Below are 11,595 nucleotides of genomic sequence, written 5' to 3'. Positions count from 1 at the left end.
GGCCTACATTGAGTTGATAGTCTACACTTTTAAAGCAGTCATCATAACGTTCTTTGTCTTTGTTTATGCACCTCCATGTCGCAGAATCAGCTGTGCTCAAGCCTTTTTATGTAACTCCACTGGCAGTGGTTGATGTAGAAGACATCCCCATTTCCTTATTCTAATAACAGGTTTGCAGGAATGTACAGTGCATCTGGAAAATATTCAGACCCTTTGACCTGGGAGACAGGTCAGGATCGAGGGAAAGATGAACGAAGCAAAGTACAGAGAGATCCTTGATGAAAACTTGCTCCAGAGCACTCAGTACCTCAGACTGGGGCTAAGGTTCACCTTCCAACAGGACAATGACCCTAAGCACAAAGCCAAGACAATGCAGGAGTGGCTTCGGGACAAGTTTCTGAATGTCCTTAGATATTGTTGAAGAGTTGTGATCAGAAGCAGTGGTGGGATATGAGAGGGAGGGTGACAACTCACAGCTGGGATCAGTGCAAGAGGACTGGGAACTGGGAACTATTTGTGAGGGACAGGGTTCAGTTTCCTGGGAACACCAACCCGGAACGTCGGATCCCTGGGATTGGCGACGGGATGAGAGCTGTGATGTTCTCTCGTGTTTTCCCCAACCACTGCTCCGACTGTGACCCGACAGGAACAGCTTCCTGTGTGAGAGCAGGGAGGACAGAGAGTGGGAGTGAGAACCAAGAGAGAGGGAGAGAGGTAAAGGGAGGGAGAGAGAAAGATGGAGAGAGAGAACGAAGGGAGAGTGAGAGAGCAGACAGAGAGAGAAGAGGGATTAAGGGAAAAGGATAGAGAGACAGAGAGAGAGTGGGTGAGAGACAGAGAGAGTGAGTGAAGTCATTGTCCCAAGGGAATGGGAGAGGGAAGCAAAGAGGAGTATAAACTAAAGTTGCATGGTTCATCTGGTCCAACAGCAAATGGAAGGAAAGATAGATGGAGGGATAGCAGACATCGATCAGCCCCTTTGGTCTTTCTTGGCATAGCAGAAGGTGTGTGTGAGTGTGTGTGTGTGTGTCCTCGCCATGGAAAGGGGGCGGTGGTGGTGGAACATCTATAATTTGGGTTATACTACTACACATCCTCATTCACCTCATCAAACAATAATTACAGACTGCACTCTTGTACATCATATGATTACAATGTTGGGCTGATGTTTGAATTTGATTTGAATGTATGCTATTACATAAATAGATGCTATTTAATGTCTAACGCAGGAATCAGACTGGTATCACACGCACACACACACACACACACACACACACACACACAACAAACGGGACCGAAGCGCCAAGTCTAGGTCCAAAAGGCTCCTTAACAGCTTCTACCCCTAAACCATGAGACTGCTGAACATTTAATCAAATGGCTACACAGACTATTTGCATTTACCCCCTTTTTTACGCTGCTGCTACTCGCTGTTTATTATCTATGCATAGCCACTTTACCCCTACCTACATGTACATATGACCTCAATTACCTCGACTAACCCGTACCCCCGCACATTGACTCACTACCGGCACCCCCTGTATATAACCTCGTTATTGTTATTGCTTGATTTTATTTTTTTTACGTAAGTTTATTTAGCTAATTTTTTCTTACTCTGCATTGTTAGTTACGGGCTTGTAAGTAAGCATTTCACAGTAAGGTCTACAGCTGTTGTATTCGGTGCATGTGCCATTTTTTATTTATTTGATTTGACAACATATCAGAAAATACACTTTAAAACAGCTCAGGCTCATGAATGGTTAAGCAATTGGGCCAGTTTGTATAAAAGATTCATAAGTCAACGTGTTTAGAAGGAAAAACAAAAAAGCCAACGACATGACATCCGGCTGTGATGGCAAGGAGAGAGAGACCGCATCAGCGTCCCAAACGGCACCCTATTCCCTATGTAGTGCACTACCTTTGATGGCTCTGGTCAAGGGTACTGCACTATGTAGGGAATAGGATGCCATTTTGGACGCACAGTTCATCAATAAAACACAAGACCGGAACAACTGGTTATGTTTTTAGTTCAGGGACCAATTTGGGGTTGCTGTTGTTTTCTCTCTCTCTCTCTCTCTCTCTCTCTTGACTATGTGTAAAAAAGGGTCTGAAGCAGGTTAAAGGCTCATATGACAGCAGACGTGGGGCTAGAACACAATGTTACATTCATTTAGGTCGGGAACAGGGTTTCAAACATGAGCCACAGGTCTACAAAAGCAGGGCTAGAAGTTATCGTTATAGTTATAATAGTAAGGCATTTTATTGGCATTCTTTGAAGTGCACAAGGTTAGGAGGATTACACACCATAGGCAGAGCCCAGAGTGCATGAAGTCTGGAAAACACATTAGGACTTGCCTTCTTCTTTAATCATCTGGGCTGTCAGATTCCACAGTGGCAGTGGCATCTCCCCCTTAAAACAAACTAGTCGAACAAGGCTCTTTACTTTACTCTGCCGCCACACACTATTAGATTTCAGCCACTCCCACGTGCGCATGCGTGCAGTCACGCACACTCACACCAAAATACTGAATATTTCTTATTTTTGTTCTTCATTAAAGGGAAGACTGCAGAGTGATGTTGCTGTTATAAACATTTTGATTGGTTTTATCCTTCCAACTAAAAGTCCCAATACGACATACAGTATCACTTTACATTTGTATTTTGGGAGAAATTGGTATTTGTGACCCGATTCAGGAAACTAGGCATATGTCACAAGTCACGACTTCACAGAAGAGCTGTTTGAAAGTAAACATTTTTTTTTTTCATCAAATTGTGTTTTTTGGCAGAAATGTCTTCTTGAAAATGTCAACTTTCATGTGCCTTAATATCAAACTTGTATGCCATCTGTAAATACAACTAAAATTGTTAAATTACGAGCATAGTTGGTTTAGCCACAGAAAAAGAGAGCAACCTGGATTACATCATCAAACTAAGGGCGACCATGCATGGCATCAGACAGGAGACAAGTCCAACCATGATGTATACTGGTAAGATAGTCTAGCTAGTTACATTTCCAGATATTACACGTTTCTAATTTTGACAGAAAGTGGTTTCATTTCAAGTGTACTGTTAGCTAGCTAACGTTAGCTGGCTGGGTAGCTAGCTACTGTTAGCTGGTTGGGTCGCTAGCTAACGTTATGTACATGATCTTATTCTTCGTATCTGCTTGACTAGTTAAAGCCATAGAACCTGGTTGATTAGCTACCTGCAGATTCATGCAGGGTAGTAACGTCACGAGTTGTGATTATGGTCCATTGTTTAGCTAGCTAGCTAACTACATGTCTTAACAAAAGATTGACAAAGATTTTCATTTCAAGTTAGTGTACTGTTAGCTATCGAGCTATCGTTAGCTGGCTGGCTTGCTAACTAACGTTACGTCATGCATTGAGATTCATTGCTTACCTAGCTAGCTATCTAGCTACATTTCTTAACAAAAGACTCTCATCTTAGTGTGCCAGAGTGCAGAATAACTGCAAAAATAAAGACATAACTTGAAATAAACAATGACATTAATACGATTGGTATTTGACCATTCATTTCTGCAAAATGTGCAGTGTTGATGGAGTTGTTGTAGATTGCTTGCTATCTAGCTTATTCCATCATCAAACATCATGCTAGAGCCGAGTGGGCCAGTTCGTTTTTCATGGCCTATCACCGAAGCCACGAGCAGGCTGTTCTTTTATTTACTTCAGAGCCGCAATGTATTGTTGGGATATAACTTTTTGATCAATATTATTCCATTTGCGACTAAAGAAGTATATAATATAAACTTTTGCATTAAGACTATTTGGAAGGAATACATTTATAATCAATCTACATTGTTAGATTTGTGGAATATTTATCGTGCAACCTTTCCTTTAAGAATGTAGGTTAGTAAGCAACCTGGTCTCATGCCGTTTTCGTAAAATATATATTTATAGAGTGTTTGTACTTTTGGCATTATTTTGTTGTTGAAATCTTATTTCAACTACCAACTTCCTAGGAATCCCGTTTGGGGGATGAGTTTGGCAAAAACATTGCATACATGTCAGAGGAGTTCAGTCACAGGTTCCAAACCCACCAGGATGTGATTGCAAAACAGTGATTCATGGGAAAAGCAGTTTTTTGGCTTGATTCGTTGCCAGATATGACTTCACATGGACTGCGTCACAAATGGCTACTATTCTCTATATAGTGCACTACTTTTGACCAGAGCCTAATGAGTAACAAGAGAGTAACAAAGCTGTCAGGATACTGTATATTATTGTATGATTCAGTCCTTCCTCAGTAATTCAATGTAATAATTCAGTGTTTGTGGAGAGACTGATATGATAGATATCATTGATCTAGAAAAATGTTGCTTCCCATCTAGTTTATTTTGGGATGCTAGTTTCCCATCAAATCAAGTTTATTTTGGAGGAATACACTTGGTGAGAAATGAGGGCCGGCCAGTAGTGGTCAGAGAGCATGTTGAAGTATTGTAGTCAGAAGTGTGTGTGTGTGTGTGTGTGTGTGTGTGTGTGTGTGTGTGTGTGTGTGTGTGTCTGTGTGTGTGTGTGCATGCGTGCGTGTGAGTATGTGTGTGTGTGTGCATGTAATAGTGATGCGCGGGTCAGCTATTTGTTCACCCACACCTACAGTCAATTGCTAGTAACCCATCCGCAACCGCCCAACTATATGTGATAAAGTTTAAATCTGAGACCAGCACCTGATCCTAACCCAAAATATAGAAAATCCGCTGTACATTCAGATATGGCGGAACGACTTTTAGATAGGCCTATGTTTCGGTTTCTAATTTCCAACATTTTGGAAGGATATCTGTTAGTCAACTTGTCTATAAATAGATATAGGCAGGTTCTTTTCATTAGCCTACTTGTTGCCCTAGAATACTAAATAAACCTTTGCTCATCAAAATAATTGTCATAAATCGATAGATTGAATGCTTCAGTCTAGTTGACATTGGTAACGTTTGTTTTCTCTTTCCCCTTTCATCTCTGCTTCTCTTGTGCAGCAAAGACATTTAGGGACCGGGAGAAAATGCAATAACGGAAGGGAAAAAAGGAAAGTTTGATCGTTTTTAAGGAAATTAAAAGCTGTTAAAACAACCCAACATGTTTTTGATAAGATTTAAGTTCGTCTTGGATGCATATTTTATGTAGTGGTAATACTATTGGCTTTTATGATGCTGATAAAAATAGCACCGCCACAATTACACATGGTCCCTAACAGCATATCCATTCTCTCAAGATTCTGAAAGACATCAATCAGATTTCTCCACTCCTGTTCGCTAGTCAAAATGTATATTTGGTGTATCATTTTACTGCAAGAAATGGTTAATTATGCAGGGGTTAATACTGTATTATATTAGGATATGTGAGAGGTTATAGACCTACAGTCAGTGTCCAGATTTCAGTTACTATTCCATTTAGCCCATCTGAACAGTACAGTTCCCATGACATGACATTTTGATGTCCCTGTCTTGTGACTGTCAAATTTGAACATGCCCTCACAATCATCACACAGAACATCAAAGTTTAATGTTCACGTTCACAGTTTAGCAGATGTTACAGTGGGTGCTGCGAAATGCTTATGTTACTAGCTCCTAACAATGCAGTAAAATGTAAATAAAAAACATCCTCTTAATACCACTTTTAAAACTGTCATCCTCTTTTACCACTTCACGTCTGGTAAACCTGGATCTGATGGCGATTTCTCCTCTCAGGGTGTTAATTAATCCATCACTGTTATTGATCTCTCATTGACCGTAAACCGGGCATTCTAATGACGTTCACCTTCAGGGCCACCACCATTGATTCATTGTCGATTCACCGTCCGACCAGATCCATAACTTGGAATGTGACCCAGGATCTCGAATCCAACAGGAACATTGCACGATTACCTCACATTTCAGTCTTCTGGGAATCGGAGAAGTCTCATACAAACAAATCAATTGAATGAATAAATAAACATAATCCAAAAAATACAAAATCTCTTCAAAATAAATGTAAGAAGTAATCTTGAAGTCATAAATTTTACATTATTGAATATATCAACATTTACACAGATAATGGTTAATTAATACAATGTTGTTTTTTTTGGCTCACATAAATTCAATTATCTAGGAAATTGACACGATTTAATGCCGTAAATTGCCTCTGGGGTTCCATTCCATCTTAAACAAACGATCAGGACTCAGTAATGGGATATCGTTTTCCATTCTCTTGAGGACAACCCAACAGACCCATGTAGGAGAGATCCCACTGGGCACAGAAGTCAATTCAACATCTATTCCACGTTGGTTCATCGTAATTTAATTTCTCATTCCTCATAGGGTTAACAGTAAATGCAGGACCTTTTCCAGCTAAATGTGTGTGTATGTGTGTGTGTTAACTGGAAAAGCCTGGCCTCATTGGACCCCTCTTCGTGCCAATGTCATTTGGTTGTGTTTTTGAAGGTGTTAGTTAACATTAGAATACGAAATGTAAATACTTGAAAGAACATATAACATTTTCATTAGTTTGTTACTGTAGGCTATATGTAAAAACAAAAAATCACTAAAAACAGAATTTTAATACATGAAAAGAAGGTGAGATACTGTAGTCACTGGGAAGCTGTAACCTATACGTTGACACTCTGGAGAAAATTGAACGGCCCCACAAACCAGGGGCTCAGCTTCTTGCAGGGCAGGCGGAGAGGGAGCTTCCTGGTAGAAAGCCAGACACAATTCCCAGGGTGGTACACGGGGGTCACACTGTGGTGGTGGTCTGCCTGCTCCTTTTGACAGTGGACGACGCACTGGAGTCTCACGGGAGCATCGCTCCAATTCTTCTGCACGCCTAAACCACTCATCAACCACAGGAGCTTTGGTCTGGCCTGGGATCCATGGAGCAAGGGCCGGCTGAAAACCCAGTACACACCGGAAGGGGGTCAACCCAGTGGAAGAGGTACGTAGCGAGTTCTGGGTGTTCTCCGCCCATGGAAGGAATCGAGCCCACTCTCCCTGCCGGACCTGACAGTGACTCCTCAGGAACCTCCCCAGCTCCTGGTTCATCCTCTCCACCTGCCCATTGGACTGAGGCCTATACCTGGAAGTGAGGCTAACCGTGACCTCAAGCTTCTCCATAAAGGCTCTACATACCCGTGATGTGAATTGGGGGCCACGGTCAGAGAAGATTTCCTCCGGAAGGCCATAATGCCGGAAGACCTGCTGGAATAGGGATTAAACGACATGATTTTGAAACTCTATCCGCAACCACCAAAATGGTGATAAAACCATCAGAGGAGGGGAGATCATAACAAAGTCAATGGATGGATGGGACCAGGGACGCTGAGGCACGGGAAGTGGAAGGAGATTCCCTGTTGGAGCGTTCTGGGGGGATTTGGTTTGGGCACATATGGAACAGGAGTTGACATAACGAGTGACATCCTGTGCCAAGGTGGGCCACCAGTACTTCTCAGAGATGGATTGGGTAGTGCGAGAAGTACCTGGATGTCCAGCGATGACAGATGTGTGTGCCCAGGTCAGCAGCCATTCCCTTGTCCCGTGGGAGCGTAGATGCGCTCTGGAGGACAGTTAGTGGGTGTGGGCTCCCTCTCCAGAGCCTGGCGAATGTCCACATCTATGTCCCAGACCACAGGAGCTACGACTTGGGAGGATGGGATTATAGGTGCAATCTGGACAGGACCCTCTCCTGAATCGTAGAGAAGGGACAGGGCATCGGCCTTGGTGTTTTTTTAACCTGGGCAATAGGTCCGCGTGATGTCGAACCTTGTGAAGAAAAGGGCTCACCTTGCTTGGTGCAGATTCAGCCTCCTCGCTGTCCGTATGTACTCCAGGTTCCGATGGCCAATGAGGATGACAAATGGTTCCTTGGTGCCCTCCAGCCAGTGTCTCCACTCCTCTAATGCCAATTTCACCGCCAGGAGCTTTCGATCACAGATGTCATAATTCCTCTCTGCAGGGGACAGTATCTTAGAATAATATGTGACCCGTTTCAGGTAACTAGGTTTATGTCACAAGTCACGACTTCACAGGAGAGCCATTTTAACATATTTTTTGTATTTTTATCGAAATGTGTTTTTTGGCAGAAATGCCTTCTGGAACATGTGAACTTTTTCTGTGCCTTAAACAACAAGGCTCGTATTTTAACAATTGTATACGTATTTACAGATGGCATCCAGGTTTGTTATTAAGGCACATTAAAGTCAGCAACTTTCCCACTAGCCATGATAGGCCGAGATAATGAGTGGGCTGAACATGCTGAGACATGTGACAAACAGAAATGGAATAATGTGTCCCTGAACAAAAGGGGGGGGGGTCAAAAGTAACAGTCAGTATCTGGTGTGGCCACCAGCTGCATTAAGTACTGCGGTGCATCTCCTCCTCATGGACTGCACCAGATTTGCCAGTTCTTGCTGTGAGATGTTACCCCACTCTTCCACCAAGGCACCTGCAAGTTCCCGGACATTTCTGGGGGGAATGGCCCTAGCCCTCACCCTCCGATCCAACAGGTCCCAGACGTGCTCAATGGGATTGAGATCCGGGCTCTTCGCTGGCCAAGGCAGAACACTGACATTCCTGTCTTGCAGGAAATCACGCACAGAACGAGCAGTATGGCTGGTGGCATTGCAATGCTGGAGGGTCATGTCAGAATGAGCCTGCAGGAAGGGTACCACATGAGGAGTATGTCTTCCCTGTAACGCACAGCGTTGAGATTGCCTGCAATGACAACAAGCTCAGTCCGATGATGCTGTGACACACCGCCCCAGACCATGACGGACCCTCCACCTCCAAATCGATCCCGCTCCAGAGTACAGGCCTCGGTGTAACGCTCATTCCTTCGACGATAAATGCAAATCTGACCATCACCCCTGGTGAGACAAAAATGCGACTCGTCAGTGAAGATTTTTTTTTGCCAGTCCTGTCTGGTCCAGCGACGGTGGGTATGTGCCCATAGGCGACATTGTTGCCTGTGATGTCTGGTGAGGACCTGCCATAAAATAGGCCTACAAGCCCTGAGTCCAGCCTCTCTCAGCCTATTGCAGACAGTGTGAGCACTGATGGAGGGATTGTGCATTCCTGGTGTAACCCGGGCAGTTGTTGCCATCCTGTACCTGTTCCGCAGGTATGATGTTCAGATGTACCGATCCTGTGCAGGTTTTGTTACACATGGTCTGCCACTGCGAGGACAATCAGCTGTCCGTCCTGTCTTCCTGTAGTGCTGTCTTAGGCGTCTCACAGTACAGACATTGTAATTTATTGCCTTGGCCACATCTGCAGTCCTCATGCCTCCTTGCAGCATGCCTAAGGCAAGTTCACGCAGATGAGCAGGGACCCTGGGCATCTATCTTTTGGTGTTTTTCAGAGTCACCTCATTAGTGTCCAAAGTTTTCAGAACTGTGACCTTAATTGCCTATCGTCTGTAAGCTGTTAGTGTCTTAACGACCGTTCCACAGGTGCATGTTCATTCATTGTTTATGGTTCATTGAACAGGCATGGGAAACCCTTTACAATGAAGATCTGTGAAGTTGGATGTTGGATTTTTACGAATTATCTTTGAAAGACAGGGTCCTGAAAAAGGGAGGTTTATTTTTTTGCTGAGTTTAATTTAGGTTCAGTTTTGAGGCAATTATTGTGTGATTATCAACTGGGCATGGCAGATTCAACTATTGGAGAAGGAGCTGAGCAGGCCGGGGGAAACCATACAAAAAATGGCATGCACTCCCTGAAACTCCAGTTCTGTTTGTGATATTCTGACAACCACAGTATGTTCTAACAACCACAGTGTGTTCTAACAACCACAGCATGTTACAACCACAGCGTGTTATGTGCTAACAACCACAGTGTGTTATGTTGACATGTTTAGGAAAAGTCAAGGAACACTTTAAAAATAGTAGAGTAATTAAACATTTAAATTAGTTTTGAGTCATTATGATGCTCTCTGCCTTTCTAGAGTTAATATACAGAATCACAAATCAGTTCATTAGTGTTTAATTTAGGAAGGTCATAAAAAACATAATACAAGGAAATGTATATCAAAAGAACAGAATAGCATGTTTTAAGTTGTGTTTATCTGTGCTTAGTAGCCAAGGCTATGGGTTGTGTCTTGCCAATGAAATCAAATTGTTCGTTTAGCAGACATCACAGGCCTTGCCCTACCACAGTCAACACACATATATTTTACAGTAAGAATATAATGGAATATCCCAAATGGAAAGTAGCCTACTCACATGAGGAATGCATGGAACCATGGTTATTCTAGGAAGAAGTTATATTTTGAAACAGAGACCATCCGCTCAATTTGTACAATTGTTTGGCAGAAATAGGTTCATTAGAAACCTTGGAATCTCCTCTTTCTGATAGGGTATATCAATCAAAACGTCTGGACTGTATGGACTTCTGTAGGATTATATGGAAGAAGTGCTATTTGGTAAGCTCAGTGCATGCTGCCAATGTACAGTATGCTGCGCAGGTCATCAGTCTCTTCATTCTCTATTTAACAATTTATAATATTGTCACCCATCAGACTATTGTCAATTTAATGTTGTCTTTAGGCCACATCTGTTATTATTATATGTGTGGAATTAGTTTTAATATAGTTTAGGTGTAGTTTGGCAACTATTCTCTTACAGTCAGAAAATACAGTAACATCTTATTTTAGTATTTACAGTCCATGCGCTTTTGGATCAATCAATACATTTTCTGACTGATTACAATTTGAATTTAGTGTGCTGAGGTTTCTTATGACCTATTTTATCAAAATAAATGCATTAATTTAGCAATTTATTGTTTATTATTGTATATTTATACAATTGAAATATCAACTCTGACCGGCTCACATACTGCTACGCCTGGCTAGCCAGGTTAGCATGACACTGTGGCAATGCTGACAAGAGGCAAGGCTACGCTGACCCACACCATAAACCATTCATTTACTATAGCCCAATGGGAGCCATGTTGAGTTGAATGGATTATCATGCCAAATAGTTGAACAGCATCAGTATTGTGTTAAACTTAGAGTTTATATGCTATTTTCTGTCATATCCAAATCCGTTTATGATGTTTCAATGCTGTGAATCAGCATATATGGCAATTTGACACACACACACACACACACACACACACACACACACACACACACACACACACACACACACACACACAGGTGCACGCAAAAACGCACAATTTCACACACACACAAGAAGAGTCTTTGGATCTACTTACAGTTTTTTACGATTGCTTACACACTAAAATGTAACTTTTCCCACAATTAGCAAAACCTTACACTCAAGGAGCAAAACACAAGGCTAGATTTGCACAACTGTAAGCACATTGTCAGCTTCACACTATTTGCAAAACATTACACACAGTGATTTGCAAAACACTAAACACACTTGTATACATCAGACACAGAAGTATATCATGATGTCACTTCCTTGCAATTCCAAAGCACTGACTGTCAAATTACCACACCTATGAGTCAATCTGTTAAACACAGCCATCAGGTGCACAAACACATGATTGCTAAATTGTAGACACACCAATCAGGTTTAAGGACTATAAAAATGCAGCAGGTAGGTTAACCTGCCTTCAACCAAAATGGAAGGAGTCAAAAGAAG

This window comes from Salmo salar, chromosome ssa06, assembly GCF_905237065.1.
Source record: "Salmo salar chromosome ssa06, Ssal_v3.1, whole genome shotgun sequence".
NCBI classification, from domain to species: domain Eukaryota; kingdom Metazoa; phylum Chordata; class Actinopteri; order Salmoniformes; family Salmonidae; genus Salmo; species Salmo salar.
This window is presented reverse-complemented; position numbering follows the sequence as displayed.